General features: G+C 37.1%; 1 non-coding gene and 1 pseudogene across 1 annotated transcript; one reads left to right on the forward strand and one right to left on the reverse strand.

The window, feature by feature from the left end:
* Positions 1-460: 460 nt before the first annotated feature.
* LOC113295568 lies at positions 461-5,856 on the reverse strand (annotated as a pseudogene).
* A 7,755-nt stretch (positions 5,857-13,611) lies between these two features.
* On the forward strand, positions 13,612-13,694 carry TRNAY-GUA. The gene has a single exon. It is a non-coding gene; the product is annotated as a tRNA-Tyr (tRNA).
* The last annotated feature ends 6,302 nt before the right edge of the window (positions 13,695-19,996 follow it).

Consider the following 19,996-nt stretch of genomic DNA (forward strand, 5'->3'; position numbering starts at 1 on the left):
TTATTACTACTTTATTCAGACACGGGGTCGAGGAAATTTTTTTATTTACTTTACAAACGGGCATGCTGGATCATCGATCTATTATAGATTAACACTTGGTATGTTTCTACAGATAGTGATAGTATCAACTCAGATGACCATGTTCTATTTGGGGGAATACAAATAAAATAGAGATTGTCTTTCGGAGAGATGTCCGAGTGGTTGATAGCTCCGGTCTTGAAAACCGGTATAGTTCTTTGTTCAGAACTATCGAGGGTTCGAATCCCTCTCTCTCCTTTTTCTCATTGAATAGATTTATTTCTTTATTGTTTTGGCTTAACCTGGTATCATAAGGTGAAATGGCTCGGCTAGGTGGGATAGCCGAGCCAGAAAAAAGAAAGTAAACAGTAAAACTTTTTAAGTATGACCTAATCCAAATGATGGAATAAAATTGATTTCTACTTCAGGCATTTTCTCTCCTGTCTCAGTTAAGAGGGGTCATGAAAAGAACAGGTTCCAAATCACGATCAATTCCTTTTTCAAATCCTGCTGCAGAAGCTCTTCCCGCATGCCGTAAATGACCCACGAATAGGAAGAATCCTAGAACAAAATGAGAGGTAGCTAACCAACTTCGAGGAGAAACATAATTAACTGCATTGATTTCAGTAGCTACGCCACCCACATAATTTAAGGAACCTAAAGGAGCATGGGTCATACATTCCGCAGAACGCCGTTCTTGCCAAGGTTGGATGTCTTTTTTCAGCCTGCTCAAGTCCAAGCCATTTGGACCCCTTAGAGGTTCCAACCAGGGAGCGCGGAGGTCCCAAAAACGCATAGTTTCTCCTCCAGAAATGACCTCCCCTGTTGTGGAACACATTAGATATTTACCTAAACCGGTAGGTCCTTGAGCAGATCCCACGTTAGCCTCAAGACGTTGATCTCGAACTAGAAAGGTGAATGCTTGCGCTTGGGAAGCTTTTGGCCCAGTGGGCCCGTAAAATTCGCTAGGATAAGCAGTATTATTGAACCAGACAAAATAACAAGCGATGAAACCAAAGACAGATAAAGCAGCTAAACTATAAGACAAGTAAGCCTCCCCAGACCATACAAGGGCGCGACGGGCCCATGCAAATGGTTTGGTTAAGATATGCCAGATTCCACCAAATATACAAATGGAACCTAACCATACATGACCTCCAATTATATCTTCTAAGTCGTCTACACTAACAATCCATCCTTCTCCCCCAAAAGGATATTTTAGTAAATAACCAAATATAACACTTGGGCTAAGGGTCAGGTTAGTAATTTTTCTTACATCCCCCCCCCTCGGAGCCCAAGTATCATATACGCCCTCAAATAAAGAGCCTTGAGTACTAGAAGAAAAGCACCTATACGTAATAAGATTAAGTGAATACCCAAAATTGTGGTTATTTTATTTCTATCTCTCCATACATAACCGAAGAATAAAAAGGATTCTTCAAGACTCTCGGGTCCGAGAAGTGAATGATAAATACCGCCAAAGCCCAATAATGCAGAGTAAATTAAGTGAAGTACTCCAGATACAAAGTATGGAAAGGTGTCTATAACTTCCCCACCAGGACCTACCCCCAACCTAGAGTAGCAAGATGGAGAAGTAAAATCAATCCTTGTTCATACATGGGTTTTTCTGGTACGAAATGGGCCACTTTAAATAAGTTCATTCCTCTAGCCCAGAATACAATTAATCCGACGTGAGCTACGTGAGCCCCGAGTAGTTTACTGGACAAATTTATAAGTCGGGCATTCCCGGCGCACCAAGCGAAACCGGTGGTTTCTTGGTCACGACCAGCTAAAGCTAAAGTTCCATTAAAGAGAATTTCCACGGGGTAGAACCTCCTCAGGGAATATAAGGTTTTCATGAGGCTGATCCTGAGCCTCCATCCAAGAACGAATACCCTCGTTTAAAATAATATTTTTAGTGTAGAAAGTCTCAAATTCAGGATCTTCTGCTGCGCGTATTTCCTAGGAAACGAAGTCATAGGCATGCAGGTTCAGAGCCAGACCGACTACTCCAAGAGCACTCATCCATAAACCGGTTACTGGTACAAATAACATAAAGAAATGTAACCAACGTTTATTAGAAAAAGCAACCCCAAAGATTTGGGACCAAAAGCGGTTAACGGTGACCATTGAATAAGTCTCTTCGGCTTGAGTTGGGTTAAAAGCACGGAATGTATTTGCACCATCACCATCTTCAAATAAAGTATTTTCCACGGTAGCACCATGAATAGCGCATAAGAGAGCAGCACCCAATACGCCGGCAACTCCCATCATATGAAATGGGTTCAACGTCCAATTATGAAATCCTTGGAAGAACAGGATGAATCGAAATATAGCTTCTACACCAAAACTAGGTGCAAAGAACCAACCAGATTATCCTAGTGGATAAATCAGAAATACAGAAACAAAAACAGCAATTAGACCAGAAAATGCAATTGCATTATATGGTCGTAATTGAACAGATCGAGCAAGTTCGAATTGACGTAACATGAAACCTATTAGTCCGAAAGCGCCATGGAGAGCAACAAAAGCCCATATACCACCTAATTGACACCAACGAGTAAAATCCCCTTGTGCTTTAAGACCCCATAGTAGCAACAAAGAATGTGCTAAACTATTAGCAGGAGTAGAAACTGCGGCAGTTAAGAAATTGCAGCCTTCCAAATAGGAACTGGACAACCCATGGGTATACCATGAAGTAACAAAGGTCGTACCTATGAACCAACCTCCTACAGCGAAATAAGCACAAGGAAAGAGCAATAGACCGGACCAACCTACAAAAACGAAACGGTCCCTCCGTAACCAGTCATCCATGGTATCAAATAAATCTTTTTCATCTTTGGTAAATCTGCCAAGGGCTATAGTAATAGTGATCCTCCTATTAAACTACTTCAACCATTTCCGAGCACCTCATAGCATTCTTAGGATATACGAGGGTTCTATCATTTACGTATGATTCCTCGTCCATCGCCCCTTGCAATGGGTTTCGAAGAGAAAAAACCTTTCCTTAGATTGGACCATAAATGGCCTAGATAAATTCATAAGTTTCATCATTGTCATAATCCTGTTCATTTTCATCTGAAGCATAATTACCACCTGGAACAAGCTTAATAGGAGATTGAACATTCTTTTTTGTTGACATTCTATCCATTTTCTTCTTTTTTTCCTCTAAATAGTCTCGTCAAAAGGCTGGATCTCTAATGAATTTAGCACGCACTTCATCAAGTTGAATAGTACTTGCCTCATCTAGTTCCTATGTTGACAAAATATTATCTAGATCAAAAACATTTTCCTCCAACCCTGCTTAAATATCCTTGTGATGCTCACGGCTTCGAATTTCCTCATTAGACTTTGAATTCATAGCAATGATCTCAGCTTTTTTCTCCTTTACCAAAGCCTCACTAGAATCATTAGTAAGGCCTAACTCAAAAGCTAGGGCACCATACTTGTTATTCACCACAATTTCAGTTTGAAAAATCTCATCCACAAAAGGAGTTTCAAAAGATTTAAATTTAAAAGATGTACCTTTATTAGGGGAGTTCTTACCCATAACTATTTTCCAATCCTCTTTAGGTGTCCCTGGTTTAGAATTTTGCTTGGACACGGAATTTGAAGAAGTTTCCGTAACTGAGTTTGGCGTTGGATTTTGCTTGGTCACGGACATAAACTCAGAATCATACTTGGTCACAGACTGAATATTTGGAATATCTTCCAAATTCTTTTTAGACACGGACTCTTACTGGGCTTTAAAAGTTTGCACGGACTGTTCTCCCAAAATTTGCACGGACTCTTGCTGAGCTTCCCTACTTTGCACGAACTGAGTAGTTTCATTAGTCCGGGAATGGATTTGCTTGCTAGAGTTCCCTTGTATACTATCTGCATTGTCAATATGGACAGAATTATTACGTAAAGCAAGATCTTTTTTGGCTGAAATATTGTTTTTACATCTCATCAACTTAATCTGAGCTTCACGATACTCAGTAAAAGCTTTTTCGAGCTGCTCTTGTAGTTGTTTATCATCAGACTTTTCATGAATTGATTCAATAATCACGTTCCCAGACTTCACAATATCATCATAAACAACAACCTCATGAACTAAATTTATACTCTCCTTACCAGCCTGCACATTATTGACGTTAATTGCATGTCATGTATGGGAAGTTTCACTAACTTGTTTCCAAACAGATTTGATTGATTTTCCTTCTTTGCCATTCTTAATGTTCACAGTAGGTGACTTCTTTTCAGCATTAGAACCTCCCAAACTTTTCTTTGCAGCAAGGAAATTCTCAAATTTGTGGCCCATAAACTTACAATGAGTGCAGAATTTGACATTCTATAAGTCTTGAATTTCAATATACTGCCAGAACTCTTTTCCATTTGCCTTCAAGCGAATTCTTTTAGGAATCAACTTAGCAAAGTCAATATCAATCAGAACCGCAGCATAGTTTCCAACATCATGATCCAATGTCTTTTGATCAATAACAATCGGTTTTCCAATAATTTTAGCAATGGAAAGAAGAATTTTCTTAGTCCATAATTCAATGTACAAACCAGGGAAACTTACCCAAACTGAAGCTCTTGAAGTTTGCTGTCTTTCTGGATCAAAATTTGGGTAAAAATTAAAAACCCTAAGCTGTTGATTCTGTATAACCCAAGTATCACCATGCCATACACGTTCCTTGTCATCTGCTGAAGTTAACTTTATGATAAAGAACCCTTTTGTCATTGGAACTAACTTACATCTTCCAGCACTGAAACCCCATTGTTCCTCCAAACTCTTTTGAACACCAGCAAGTTTTAAGCCCTTAAAGTTCAATCTACTGAAATATATCACGTCCCTCTTGAAGAATACTATTAGGCAAAACCAAAGATGGTTCTTCCAAATATGTTGATACCTCAGGGAGAGATAATAAATCATATAGGGTTTTTTACCCTTAACCAAATCAGCAAAAGATACCTTATTGTTCCCATGATTATTCACGTTTGAATCAGGGTTTTCCCCCATCCTAAATCACCAAAAATGATCTAGAATGAATGGAAAACGTTGATGAAAGTTGAAAACCCTAAAGAAAAAATTCGCCAATTTTTTGGAGAGAAATATCCGCATGAGAGAGAATGGATTTGCATCTGAAGTAAATAAAACTAAGCATGCGGCATCTAACAAAATAACAAGTAATTAATAGAAATAATAAAGCAATTAAATCTATGCAAAAAGTCAATAAAAGAATTAATTCATTTACCACAATCATGAAAAGTTGCTTCCTCCGTTGTCCCGGTGGTGGGTTTAGCTTCTCATGGTGAAAACACACTCAAAGGAATTTTTCATTGCTCAAAAAGGTGTTTACAAGGAGAAAATGGAGAAATAATTCAAAATCGGATTTGTAACAATTATATTTGTTACAAACCAGAGAACTACGACCCTCGGCTGTGGGTCGTATCGCTGTAGCATATAAGACTGTCCAGCGACTGTCGTATACACTGTAGCATAATTGACTGCTTCTTGTAGTCTTATGTTCTTTGTATGTTCTTCAATGGCAGCAGCAGAGACAATCTCTGCAACTCCCGATTATCTGCTGTATTCTCACCCCTAACTCTCCATCCATCTTCTAAGACATCCCAGCACCTCTTTTATACCCAACAGCCCCTCCATATCTCTGTAATTAATCGAGTAAACATGCAGCATATTTTCCCTTTACTCTCACAGGAATTGCCGAGATTTCCTTCCTTTTTCTTCTCTTCACGCTTCTGCTGATGTCGACACTCTCTCAGGGAATTGGTTTCACGTTCTAGCATAAGTAAAACTATTTCTATCCAGCGTGATTTACCAAACATAGCCATCTGACTCGGGACAAAATAAGAATATCTGAGATACTCTCGTGGTTGGTTGTGTGCTGGAATTCACTATTTATTCGAATCCAACTAACTTACCATTCCTGTTTGGTAATAACAGGGTGGTAGCAATCCAAAACAGGTAACAAATCCGGCCAACTCATCGTGCGGAATCTGACCAAATATCCCGTGAATATTAACTCCTCTGTCTTTGCTCCCAATGGATTATCCAGCCACTTTGAACTGATTCCAAAGCCCATACCAACCATGTCTAGCTGAATCGATACCATCCAACAAAAATCAACCATTGAATCTCAAGATATCACGTCCAAATGGTGAACCCTAATTCTGCCAGTTCACTACTCCATTTTCCCGCCAAAAATATAATTCAAATGGAGAAGATGACCCCCCCTAATCCTGTACCGTCGTCCCTTTAGCACTTTTCTTATGGTGTGTAAATAGTAGCTGGTGTTCCCCTTAGTAATTGGATGCCCCATAGTAATAGGTTGCCCCATATCCAAAACTGCGAGTCCGGATAACAAGTGTCTTGCGGGCGTCTTTAGCAACTTTTCGAGCCGAATTTTCCAAAAATGTTTTATTCCCAAAAATGCCTACAAACACATAAAATACCATAATAAGGACGAAAACGAGTACTAACAATACGAAACATTGAGGACAAATTAGACACATAAATGCGTCTATCAAATACCCCCAAACTTATTATTTGCTAAGCCTCGAGCAAAACAAAAAAAATAAAACCGAGCTAATCTCGGGAGGGTTTACCAGAGGTGTACCCACAAAACCATGACTTCTAATTGGTCACAAGTATCCAAAGATCTATGAGGACATACATATTCTCAACCTCTCTCCAAGTAACTAGAATGCCAGAGAAATTAAAGGTGCCAGCTCTAAAGCTGACTAAAGCAAAGAGGAGACACATCCGCAACACTGCTAGATAAAGAGATATCCGCTACACAGCTAGATAAACATTGTAAGATGTGTCCGCTGATTTACAGCTGGATAAGATTAGCAGAGAGATAAAGATGAGAGGGACATCTGCTACACAGCTGGACTAATTACGTGTGATGAGTTAAAAAGTGCTAGAAAGATCTTGTGCCAAATTGAAAGCGGACTAACAAAGCAACCAAAATGCATCTCTCTTCGACTCTCTCATAGTGCTCAGTAGAAACAACGTCTTCTTCGGCTTCAAATGTTGATGATAAACTCTCGAACTTCGTAGAACCTTGACAATAAACTTTTCTCCTTAATTTCTTGCTTGAAACTTCTTTATTGATTTCTACTTCCTTATGGCCTTATTGAACAAAACTTAACGATGATTTTTTTTTTCTTTCTATTTTTTTATTTTTTTTCGTAGACAAAAATAACAAGACAAAAATTTAAATGGCCATGAGAGAAGGACTTTAGAACTTGGATCTTCGCAACTTGTGATGTCTTGGTATCATGAACTTCAACAACTTATATCATTTGTTCTTATAACTTTTTGTAACTAAGTCTTCAACTTTGATTTTTGAAATATTCTTTTCTATTGTTACTTCTAAACCTTAAACGTCTTCAACTTTCTTCATATATTTTGATGTCGCTCCGCTTGTTGATGATGATAAGTTTCTACTGAGAGAGAGTCGTAATAATCCAGTAACTAAGACTACATTGTGAAGTTGCTTTGTCTTTCTGGCATTTCCTCCTGACCTACTCGTCTTTCCATCATGGATGGTTAGGTCCATCACGGTTACCCTCTAAAAGGAACAAGTTCTCTCCTGAATTTCAAGGATCTCAATGTCTTTTTCTCTAATGTCTCAATAGGTTGTTATCTCTAGCATTCCAATTTATATATTTTCGGTGAGAAACAGTATGTAAACTTAGCTAACCGGGTACTATTTGACGCTAGAAGTTTCAAAAATGCGACTAAAATGTTTCTCCCATACCCCCAAACTTAAATCTAACATTGTCCTCAATGTTCTAAAGATAAAATTAAAAGAATGAACAAGGAGAAACTATTACCACTTGAAGCAAAAGAGATAAGGAAAGATATTACCGTGTCGCAAGAATATTGGGTTACCTCCCAAGAAGTGCTAAGTTTAAAGTCTTCAGCCAGACATTGGAAGAATTAGTCACCTCATAGAATCATATAGAAGTAGCCGAAATAACTGTGGGTCATCTGGATCAAAAAGTATTACCCACAAGAAGAGGAAACTGCAACAGACCAAAAAGATACCGAACATACCCTTGTTTAAGACAACTACATCTAGTTGTGGCTCAGGTTCAGGTTCTATAACCGGGTCTAGATAACAGGTTTTCATCGGTTGGATTTACTCAAAGCTAAGATCCGGTACAGGTATTAGAGTCTGGAAAAACTCAACTAAGAACTTAGAAGCACATAACAACAACCTAAATAATTGGGGATCCTCTAAGTCAATTAGATTTGACTCACACAGCTGACCACAATGAAAGAGGTGGTATTCCTTAAGAAAATGTGTCGACCCTAATATCCTAAAGTGATTAGGTTTAGTCTCAAAACTTAATAACCGACACATCTTAAAATCAAAAGTTCCCACAATTGGAAGAAAAGTTTTTGGTGGGAAAACAAAGTCAATCTTGGTATCATAGACTGGTTTAACCACATCAACCAGAGGATGGGTTTCTAATAACTGATCTTCTTTATGGACATCATTAGGTTCGGGAAAACGTGTATGAAGATAATATTGTAAGATGGTTGAGGCACAAATGTCAAGTCCTACAGGAGGGTACTTTCTAAGAGTTAAAGCACACGGAGAATGATAATCACCCCCAAACTTAGAGTTCTCTGTGTCTCTAGAAAGACTAGTCACAACTTCCCTAATTTCTAGGTCATCAGATTCCTGAAAATGGTCAATTGCTTCTTCTAAGTCTGGTTCATCCTCACTCATCTCTACGAGTTTATCATCTTCTAAGACTAGTGTTTCTAAATCGCTAGATTCTAAAACAGTATTCTCAGGGTAAACTCTTTCCTCTAAACCATCATCACAATCATAAAGAATTATCAGAGAAAGTTTCATATAAAGGCTCATCAACTAAGGTTTTAATCATAGTTACCTCCTCCGATTCACTGATTGGCACATCAAATAATGGATTATCCAACATACTGCAGGCTAAAGGATCATGAACTACACCGTCTAAAATGGTGGTATCTCTAGTCAAATCCACATCCTTTTGAATAGGTGAATAATTATTAAAATTATTTGGATTTGTATTAGAAACAACACTATCATTATAAAGCTCAATCGGAGTAACAAATTCCTGATCACTATGCCTACATATTTCATGTACTTCATCAATACTATCCTCATCATAATCATCACTATAATAACATGAAAATGATCGAACCTTATCAAAACAAGTAGTGTTACCAATTCTAACCTCGTCATCTTGATTATGTGAATAAAAACTATCCTTATTTTCGAGGGTGGTATTGGAAAAACTACACTGGAAATTAAGACTATCCTGAGCAAGTTTTTCCACAATCCTATTTGTATTCTTAGTAAATTTCTTGAGGGTCTCTTCTAGAGATATCTTAGTTGACCTCTCTACGGACTCTTCTGGGAGAAGAATATTATAAGTATCTTTCATAAATAACTTCCCCGGCAGCGGCGCCAAAAACTTGATGTAGATTTTAGATAACCAAAATTAATGATTAAATGAAATCCAGTTATATCCGCAAGCGCACAGGTCAATAGTAATATAGATAGCAAATGCGGTTCGTTCCCACAGGGAGTGTGAAATACTCTACCAACTAATACCAAAAATTAAATAATCAACAAGATAATGTTTTAAGGATTTTTAGAAATTCGGAACAAAATGAAATGATAAATAATTTAAAGATAAACAAAACGAGTGTGGGTTATTAGGATTTTCGGTTTCCACCAATTAATTATGCAAACTCTACTAATCTTTAAAAGTATATTCCATGCTTTTTCAAATACTGTTTCTCCGCTATAGTTGTCTTCGCTTCATGAGTAGTGATTCTAAAGCATTACCTATCTATCCTTGCATACCACGTCTAGGGATTTAACCGAAGCACGCAGTATCAATTCAAAAGCATAAATAATCTAGAAAATCACATCAACAATATAATACCAAGCCAAATGAAAAAAAACTACTAATCAATCAAATCATTATTAAGCATATAAATATAGAGTTTTCATAATAAAATTTGGTTCTACCTAGACCCTAACATAGCTTTAGCTAGCCATGGCTTTCACAAAAAACCATAAAAAGATTAAAATCAAATAGCTAAGCAAAAATAGAGAAGAAAAACTCCAAAATCCTTCTCCTGTTTCTCTTCCAGCTCCCCGGCAGCGACGCCAAAAATTGATGTTATTTTTCAATGATGTTGTAGTAAGATGATTCGTTCACTCAGATTTGTTGAGAATTTGTTTTAAGACTTAATAAAGAAAATAAGGAAAAATATATATACAAAATTTGTCACAGGATGAAGAGAGACCGGGACTCGAGATTTCACTACTTTTCATATTGTTGTGGTTCAGTCATTACTTCTAGACAATAAAGCTCAAACAAAAGAAGTTGTGACTCTAGTTCTTTGCCAAAAATAGATTTCGTAAAATATTATTTGTAAGTTAAAAGCATGACGCATCTGAAGTAATTAAAACTAAGCATGCGGCATCTAACAAAATAACAAGTAATTAATAGAAATCATAAAGCAATTAAATCTATGCAAAAAGTAAATAAATAAATTAATTCATTTACCACAATCATGAAAAGTTGCTTCCTCCGTTGTCCCGGTGGTGGGGTTTAGCTTCTCATGGTGAAAACACACTCAAAGGATTTTTCATTTCTCAAAAAGGTGTTTACAAGGAGAAAAGGGAGAAATAATTCAAAATCGGATTTGTAACAATTATATTTGTTACAAACCAGAGAAATACGACCCTCGGCTGTGGGTCGTATCGCTGTAGCATATAAGACTGTCCAGCGACTGTCGTATACACTGTAGCATAAACGACTGCTTCTTGTAGTCTTATGTTCTTTGTATGTTCTTCAATGGCAGCAGCAGAGACAATCTCTGCAACTCCTTATTCTCTGCTGTATTCTCACCCCTAACTCTCCATCCATCTTCTAAGACATCCCAGCACCTCTTTTATACCCAACAGCCCCTCCATATCTTTGTAATTAATCGAGTAAACATGCAGCATATTTTCCCTTTACTCTCACAGGAATTGCCGAGATTTCCTTCCTTTTTATTCTCTTCACGCTTCTGCTGATGTCGACACTCTCTCAGGGAATTGGTTTCACGTTCTAGCATAAGTAAAACTATTTCTATCCACGCGCGATTTACCAAACATAGCCATCTGACTCGGGACAAAATAAGAATATCTGAGATACTCTCGTGGTTGGTTGTGTGCTGGAATTCACTATTTATTCGAATCCAACTAACTTACCATTCCTGTTTGGTAATAACAGGGTGGTAGCAATCCAAAACAGGTAACAAATCCGGCCAACTCATCGTGCAGAATCCGACCAAATATCCCGTGAATATTAACTCCTCTGTCTTTGCTCCCAATGGATTATCCAGTCACTTTTAACTGATTCCAAAGCCCATACCAACCATGGCTAGCTGAATCGATCCCATCCAACAAAAATCAGCCATTGAATCTCAAGATATCACGTCCAAATGGTGAACCCTAATTCTGCCAGTTCACTACTCCATTTTCCCTCCAAAAATATAATTCAAATGGAGAAGATGACCTCCCCCTAATCCTGTACGTCGTCCCTTTAGCACTTGCCTTATAGTGTGTAAATAGTAGCTGGTGTGCCCCTTAGTAATTGGATGCCCCATAGTAATAGGTTGCCCCATATCCAAAACTGCGAGTCCGGATAACAAGTGTCTTGCGGGCGTCTTTAGCAACTTTTCGAGCCGAATTTTCCAAAAATGTTTTATTCCCAAAAATGCCTACAAACACATAAAATACCATAATAAGGACGAAAACGAGTACTAACAATACGAAACATTGAGGACAAATTAGACACATAAATGCGTCTATCAGTTATCTCCTCTCTCTCTCACCAGTTTCTCCTCAGACCTACCCCCACCCCAAGAACTAATCTTATTCTTTTCTTGGATCTGGTTCATGATATTGCGAAAAGACCCATAAAATTCTATATGAATTATCCTATATTAAACTATTACAGTACTATCATATAATTCTATATATGACTCTTGTTTTTGTCTTCGTTAGTTAGATTTATCTGTACTTCAACTGAATCTAAAGCTCCAGAGTATATCTTTTTATAGGTCAAACCAAAAAAGAAAAAGACATTGCCTTTTTTTTCCCTTTATCTGCCCGAAAAAGGGGAAAATCCCCCCTTTTTTTTGTCCCTGTCCCTAAATGAATGAAATACAATAGTAAACTGGAAATGAAAGTCTCTTTCTTTCTCACATCCGTTCTCTATCCCTTTGTCGAACCAAAAAGATTGGTTGCCTTGATATGGAAATATTTGGTGCATGAAACCACAATCTGATGTAGATTGTAATTGTAGATTTATAATAGAAATATTGGAATCACATAAAGATATTCCAAAATAGACGGTTTTTGTGACTCGGAAGAAATATTTTTCTGTATAGGAACAGAATAGCCATTTATTCCTATGAAGCATTCAGGAACAAGAACATTAAATCAGAAATATCAACAAATTCTTCTGTATCCCAAGTAAATAAAAAAGAAATAAATGGGGTACGTTGCTACAATTTTCTCTCTACTATTGAATTTTAATATCAGAATAGCTCATATAGTCATGATTCAATGGTTCAGATCCACTTACTTTTTCTTTTGTTGATTTCTAAAGTGACATAGTAGTTCTACTCAGCGGAATGACTGATCATGATAATCAAGACAAATGTTCCACTTTATAACTATACTACTATAAATATATAAAAGAACTTATTATATAATAATAAGTTCTTTTACATTTATTTTTTATATTTATGTGGATGTTTCCTTTTTTTGCCATTGAGTTTACAAAAAACAACAATATCTCTATTTTCCGCCCTAAACCGAAGACTTAGATTAAAGTTTTGTGAAAAAAGCCCCATATCGGATTTGAACCGATGACTTACGCCTTACCATGGCGTTACTCTACCGCTGAGTTAAAAGGGCTCATTTGATTCAATTGTTGAATGAACCAACAGTCACTATGAGTCTACTGTATGTACCTATGTATATAATATACATCATATAGATATATCTCGGCCCGTTCAGGACCAATCAAAAAAAATTTTACTTCAGATTTTTTTTTGAGAAGTCTTGAAAAAATGTAGTGCATCAATATTGATAAAATAAAATATAAATAAGCTTTCTTCCTAGACCGCCCCTAAAATATTTTTTTACCCTCATCAGAATGAGATTCATTTGATTGAGACACAATTCGGCGTAGATCCAAGATATTTCATCGAATCATTGATGAAGAGATTCGACACGTACCCTGCAATTTTTATAGAAAAAATAAATTAGATGGAATAATGAAAGCAAAAAATATTCTTCGAATTTAGTCATAGCAATACATTAGATTGACAATTACAAAAAACTGTTCATACTATCAGTATAGTAGGCCATCAGGCGGGTATGCCCCCATCGTCTAGCGGTTCAGGACATCTCTCTTTCAAGGAGGCAGCGGATTCGACTTCCCCTGGGGGTAGGATACTACGAAAGGAGGTGGATCATGGATTTATCCATAAGTCTAAAATGGATTCTTCCTGGGTCGATGCCCGAGTGGTTAATGGGGACGGACTGTAAATTCGTTGGCATATGTCTACGCTGGTTCAAATCCAGCTCGGCCCAAAAATCCGCCGATCCATCATGAGATAATAGAACAAATTTTGCCTCTAGAAACCAGACGAAGAAAGAAAATAATACTTTTTTACGCTATATCCTTAATTTATTTGTTCCCATAGATTATACTTTCTAATGATCTGGTCTGTAACCTTAATATATAAGGGGAGGTAAAGAAAAAAGCTTTTTTCTTTTTCACCGAAAATTTTATTTTGAAATGATTTGACTACTAGTAATACGTGTCGTTCTCACTAAAGCCCATACCCATGTGAATATCAACATATCGCTTCTATCTCTGTTACAACACAACGATTCTAAATAGAAATATGTTATGAATTTAATAATAAGAATATGTATCCTGTACATCTTATTTCCCTGAGATTGTAGTTCAATTGGTCAGAGCACCGCCCTGTCAAGGCGGAAGCTGCGAGTTCGAGCCCCGTCAGTCCCGACCTAGGATCCGATGAATCCGTCAACTCATTTCTCTATTTTCGGTGAAGAGAGAGGACTGAAAGCAAAATCTGATTCCCGCCGGAAGTCTTTTTTATCATCGTAGAAATACAAGAATTTAAAGTCATTCTCGACTAGTACTGATTCGTGGGGAGAGCTAGATTGGCACAATTGGTAATAGGGTCCTATTCAGGATTTCAAGAGATACCGCACAGGTTTTACTTTTTCTATTGGTTCTGATCCATGGAATTCAATATAATACCCACCCGGTTCCCGAGAGCATACATACAAATTGGATTCCTTCATTGTGTGATACAAAATGAACTTGACCTTAACAAAGTTGGCGCACCAGAATCCTTTTTATATTCTATTCAAACCACCTCTTTATTTTCTAGATCCTATTTTTAGGAACCTCAATTACTAATTGGAAACAATCTATCTATCTCACTTCCATACTGAATTTCGGATATGATATATGTTCCGGTTTCAATCCAAGGAAAGAAGCTTTCTTTTTTATAAAAGAGAGATCAAAGAAAGATCTGCCCAACCCTGCTTAATAAGGAAATAAATAATATTTCTTCTCTCTCCTGTTTTTTCTTTGATGAAGGAGTCCTATCGAAGCAAGAGTAAACTCCAAAAAAGTACATTTATAAAAAACGAGATCTTTTATACCCGAATCCAACTTTATCACACCTCTTTGTCTTCCAAGAAATTTAGATCATAACAAACTTAATTAGTTTCGAACTTCACTTTTTTCCATTTCATTTCTACTGTTTGGGTTTGTGACCAATTGAAATGGAAGACGGGTCAAATGATACCTCATCAGATGGTTGTATACGAAAGACGGTAGGTTATAGAAAAGAATGAAAAAAGAAAAGGGATTCTTTGTTGTATCAAGAATCCCCTTTTTTGGATTCGTTATGGATAAAAGCTCCTCCTATGTTATAATATTCAATTCTCGACAATGAATCGATCTGAAAGCTCATATATTGTTATTCATGATATTGATCCGATTCAATATCAAATAACATTGGGATGCAATTCATTTCATTGAATTTAGAGGAGAAGATTTATCATCTCTATGAGATTAGATCCCGAGTTATTGTGAAGTAAAAAACGATGGGATTATGGAAGTAAATATTCTCGCATTTATTGCTACTGCGCTGTTCATTCTAGTTCCTACTACTTTTTTACTTATCATCTACGTAAAAACAGTCAGTCAAAATAATTGATTCGAATGAAGCTTTACTTCTTTTTTCTTATCAATGATTGAAGAAATAAAAGGGATTTTCATTCCACGTCTTAAATGAAATGAGCGGACTAGAATCAGCAGTATATGAGATCTGGTAGTATGGTAGAAAGATATCAATTTCTTTCTACCATACTTTCAATTATTGTATTGTCTAAAGTTGTACTGGTACTGTATAAAGAGGTATAGGCTTCATCTAGATTAATCTACAAGATTTATCTTGTATCTTCATATGTGTACATATCTATAAATTTCATATATGTGATGTACATCATGTAACTAACACCCCAATTCTAGTTCTTCCTTGCATCTATTTTCTTTGTTTGATTGAAAGATTGTCTTTAATATAGTCCATTACTGTAATCCAATATAATTTTGAAATGGATATTTAATATTTAAAATCCCTTTGCAGAACGATATATGAAAAAATGGCTACAGTTTGATTACTCAACTCAATTAGTAGTGCTTTTGGAGTCCACTTCTTCCCCATACTACAAGTGAAAGGGAAAATGTAAAGACTACCATTAAAGCGGCCCAAGCAAGACTTACTATATCCATGTGAATTATGTTCCCTATCTCTATGAATATGAAGGAATTCGTCCATTATTGATCACTAATAATAGTGCAATCTATGGTGCAGAGTCAAAAAGGGATTATGACCAAACGCTATTGATCAAATTATCCAAAAAATCCACCCACGACAAGTTCCTATATGATTTCTGGTAGAATAGGGAAGGATTAACCACAAGCAAGATACACAACACAGGGATTTTCTTTGTATTATCAAGGAAATCTTTTTTAATGGAAGATGTAGGAATAGTAAAGCCTATTGTTTAGTTTCTTTTGTTGCCCTTCATAAGCAAAAAGCATAAAATATACAATCCAGCACTACCTACCCCATATCTCTCCAAAATATGGTTTTTACTTTTGGTTTCCTCTATAATCTATTGCTTCTGCTGAGCAAAAACAGAAAGTCTTTCCCATTTTTTCTAGATGAGGCGGCACCCGGATTTGAACTGGGGTAAAAGGATTTGCAGTCCCCCGCCTGACCACTCGTCCATGGCGCCAAACAAACGGATATAAAATAGAGGGAACGCTCTCTTCTTTATTATTTCTTGAATTTAGTCAGATACAATTTGAGGGGTTTTGTGAGTTCATTGATCAGGGCTTGATGGAAGAACTTTATAAATTTCCAAAAATAGAAGATATAGATAAAGAAATTGAATTTCAATTATTTGTGGAAACTTATCAAATTGTAGAACCCTTGATAAAAGAAAGAGATGTTGTGTATGAATCACTAACATATTCTTCTGAATTATATGTACCTGCGGGATTAATTTGGAAAACCGGTAGGGATATACAAGAACAAACCATATTTATTGGAAACATTCCTCTAATGAATTCCCTGGGAACCTTTATAGTAAATGGAATATACAGAATTGAAATCAATCAAATATTGCAAAGCCCCGGTATTTATTACCGTTCATAATTGGACCATAACGGAATTTCGGTCTATACCGCCACCATAATATCCGATTGGGGAGGAAGATCAGAATCAGAGATTGATCGAAAAGCAAGGATATGAGCTCGTGTGAGTCGGAAACAAAAAATATCTATTTTAGTTCTATCATCAGTTATGGGTTCGAATTTAAGGGAAATTCTAGATAATGTTTGCTACCCTGAAATTTTCTTGTCTTTCCCGAACGATAAGGAGAAAAAAAAGATTAGGTCAAAAAAAATGCCATTTTGGAATTTTATCAACAGCTTGATTGTGTCGGCGGGGATCCGGTATTTTCTGAGTCCTTATGTAAGGAATTAAAAAAAAAAATTCAACAAAGATGTGAATTAGGAAGGATTGGTCGACGAAATATGAACCGGGGACTTAATCTTGATATACCTCAGAACAATACATTTTTGTTACCACGAGATGTATTGGCAGCGGCGGATCATTTGATCAGAATGAAATTTGGAATGGGTACACTTGACGATATGAATCACTTGAAAAATAAAGGTATTCGCTTTGTAGCGGATCTGTTACAAGACCAATTCGGATTGGCTCTGGTTCGTTTAGAAAATGTGGTTCGAGGAACTATATGTGGAGCAATTAGGCATAAATTTATCCCGACTCCCCATAATTTAGTAACATCAACTCCATTAACAACCACTTATGAATCATTTTTCAGTCTATACCCCTTATCTCATGTTTTGGATCGAACTAATCCTTTGACACAAATAGTTCATGGGCGAAAATTGAGTTATTTAGGTCCTGGAGGATTGACAGGTCGAACTGCTAGTTTTCGGATACGAGATATCTATCCTAGTCACTATGGACGTATTTTCCTAATTGACACATATGAAGGAATCAACATTGGACTTATTGGATCCTTAGCTATTCATGCTAGGATTGGTCATTGGGGGTCTCTCGAAAGTCCGTTTTTTGAAATTGATGAGAGATTCAAAGGGGTACGGGTAGTTTATTTATCGCCAAGCAGAGATGAATACTATATGGTATCGGCAGGAAATTCTTTGGCGTTGAATCATGGCATTGAAGAAGAACAGGTTGTTCCAGCTCGATACCGTCAAGAATACCTGACTATTGCATGGGAACAGATTCATCTTCCAATATTTTTCTATTGGCACTTCCCTTATTCCTTTTATCGAACATAATGACGCGAATCAGGCTTTAATGAGTTCTAATATGCAACGTCAAGCAGTTCCGCTTTCTCGGTCCGAAAAGTGCATTATTGGAACTGGGTTGGAACTCCAAGTAGATCTAGATTCAGGAGTTTCCGTTATAGCGGAACACGAGGGAAAAGTCGTTTCTACCGATACTAGCAAGATCGTTTTCTCAGTTAATGGAGACACTCTAAGCATTCCATTGGTTATGTATCAACGTTCCAACAAAAATACTTGTATGCATCAAAAATCCCTAGTTCAACGGGGTAACTGCATTAAAAAGGGACAAATTTTAGCAGATGGTGTTGCTACAGTTGGTGGTGAACTCGCTTTGGGAAAAAACGTATTAGTAGCTTATATGCCATGGGAAGGCTACAATTTTGAAGACACAGTACTTATTAGTGAACGTCTAGTATATGGCGATGTTTATACTTCTTTTCATATACGGAAATATGAAATTCAGACTCATGTGACAAGCCAAGGCCCTGAAAGGATCACTAATGAAATACCGCATTTAGAATCCCACTTACTCTGGAATTTATATAGAAACGGAATTGTGATGCTGGGGTGTTGGGTAGAAACAAGTGATATTTTAGTAGGTAAATTAACGCCTCAGATGACGAAAGAATCATCATATGCCCCGGAAGATAGATTATTACGGGCAATACTTGGCATTCAAGTATCCACTGCAAAGGAAACTTGTCTAAAATTACCTATAGGTAGTAGAGGTCGAGTTATTGATGTGAGATGGATCCAGAAAAAGGGGGGTTCTAGTTATAATCCAGAAATGATTCGTGTATATATTTCACAGAAACGTGAAATAAAAGTAGGGGACAAAGTTGCTGGAAGGCATGGGAATAAAGGTATCATTTCCAAAAAAATTCCTAGACAAGATATGCCATATTTACAAGACGGAACGCCTGTTGATATGGTCTTCAATCCATTAGGAGTACCTTCACGAATGAATGTAGGACAGATATTTGAATGCTCGCTCGGGTTAGCGGGGGATCTGATAGACAGGCATTATCGAATAACACCCTTTGATGAGAGATATGAGCAAGAGGCTTCTAGAAAACTCGTCTTTCCTGAATTATATGAAGCTAGTAAACAAACAGCGAATCCGTGGGTATTTGAACCCGAGTATCCGGGAAAAAGCAGAATCTTTGATGGAAGAACGGGAGATCCTTTTGAACAAACCGTTATAATAGGAAAATCCTATATCCTAAAATTAATTCATCAAGTTGATGATAAGATTCATGGGCGTTCCAGAGGGAATTATGCACTTGTTACACAACAACCCCTTAGGGGAAGGGATAAGCAAGGGGGCCAACGGGTAGGAGATATGGAAGTTTGGGCTTTAGAGGGGTTTGGCGTTGCTCACATTTTACAAGAGATGCTTACTTATAAATCTGATCATATTAGAGCTCGTCAGGAAGTACTCGGTACTACGATCATTGGAGGAACAATACCTAAACCTGAGGATGCTCCAGAATCCTTCCGATTGCTCGTTCGAGAACTACGATCTTTGGCTCTGGAATTGAATCATTTCCTTGTATCTGAGAAGAACTTCCAGATTCAAAGGAAGGAAGCTTGATCGGAATGAATCAGAATTTTTCTTCTATGATCGGCCGGTATAAACATCAACACCTTCGAATTGAATCAGTTTCTCCTGAATAAATAAGCGCTTGGGCCAAAAAAATACTACCCAGCAGAGAGGTTGTTGGAGAGGTGACAAAACCTTCGAATTGAATCAGTTTCTCCGGAAAAAGATGGATTGTTTTGTGAAAGAATTTTTGGGCCTATAAAAAGTGGAATTTGTGCCTGTGGAAACTATCGAGTAATCGGAGATGAAAAAGAAGACCCGAAATTTTGTGAACAATGCAGAGTCGAGTTTGTTGATTCTCGGATACGAAAATATCAACTGGGATACATCAAA

Source organism: Papaver somniferum, chromosome 7, assembly GCF_003573695.1.
Source record: "Papaver somniferum cultivar HN1 chromosome 7, ASM357369v1, whole genome shotgun sequence".
In the NCBI taxonomy this organism is placed as follows: Eukaryota; Viridiplantae; Streptophyta; class Magnoliopsida; order Ranunculales; family Papaveraceae; genus Papaver; species Papaver somniferum.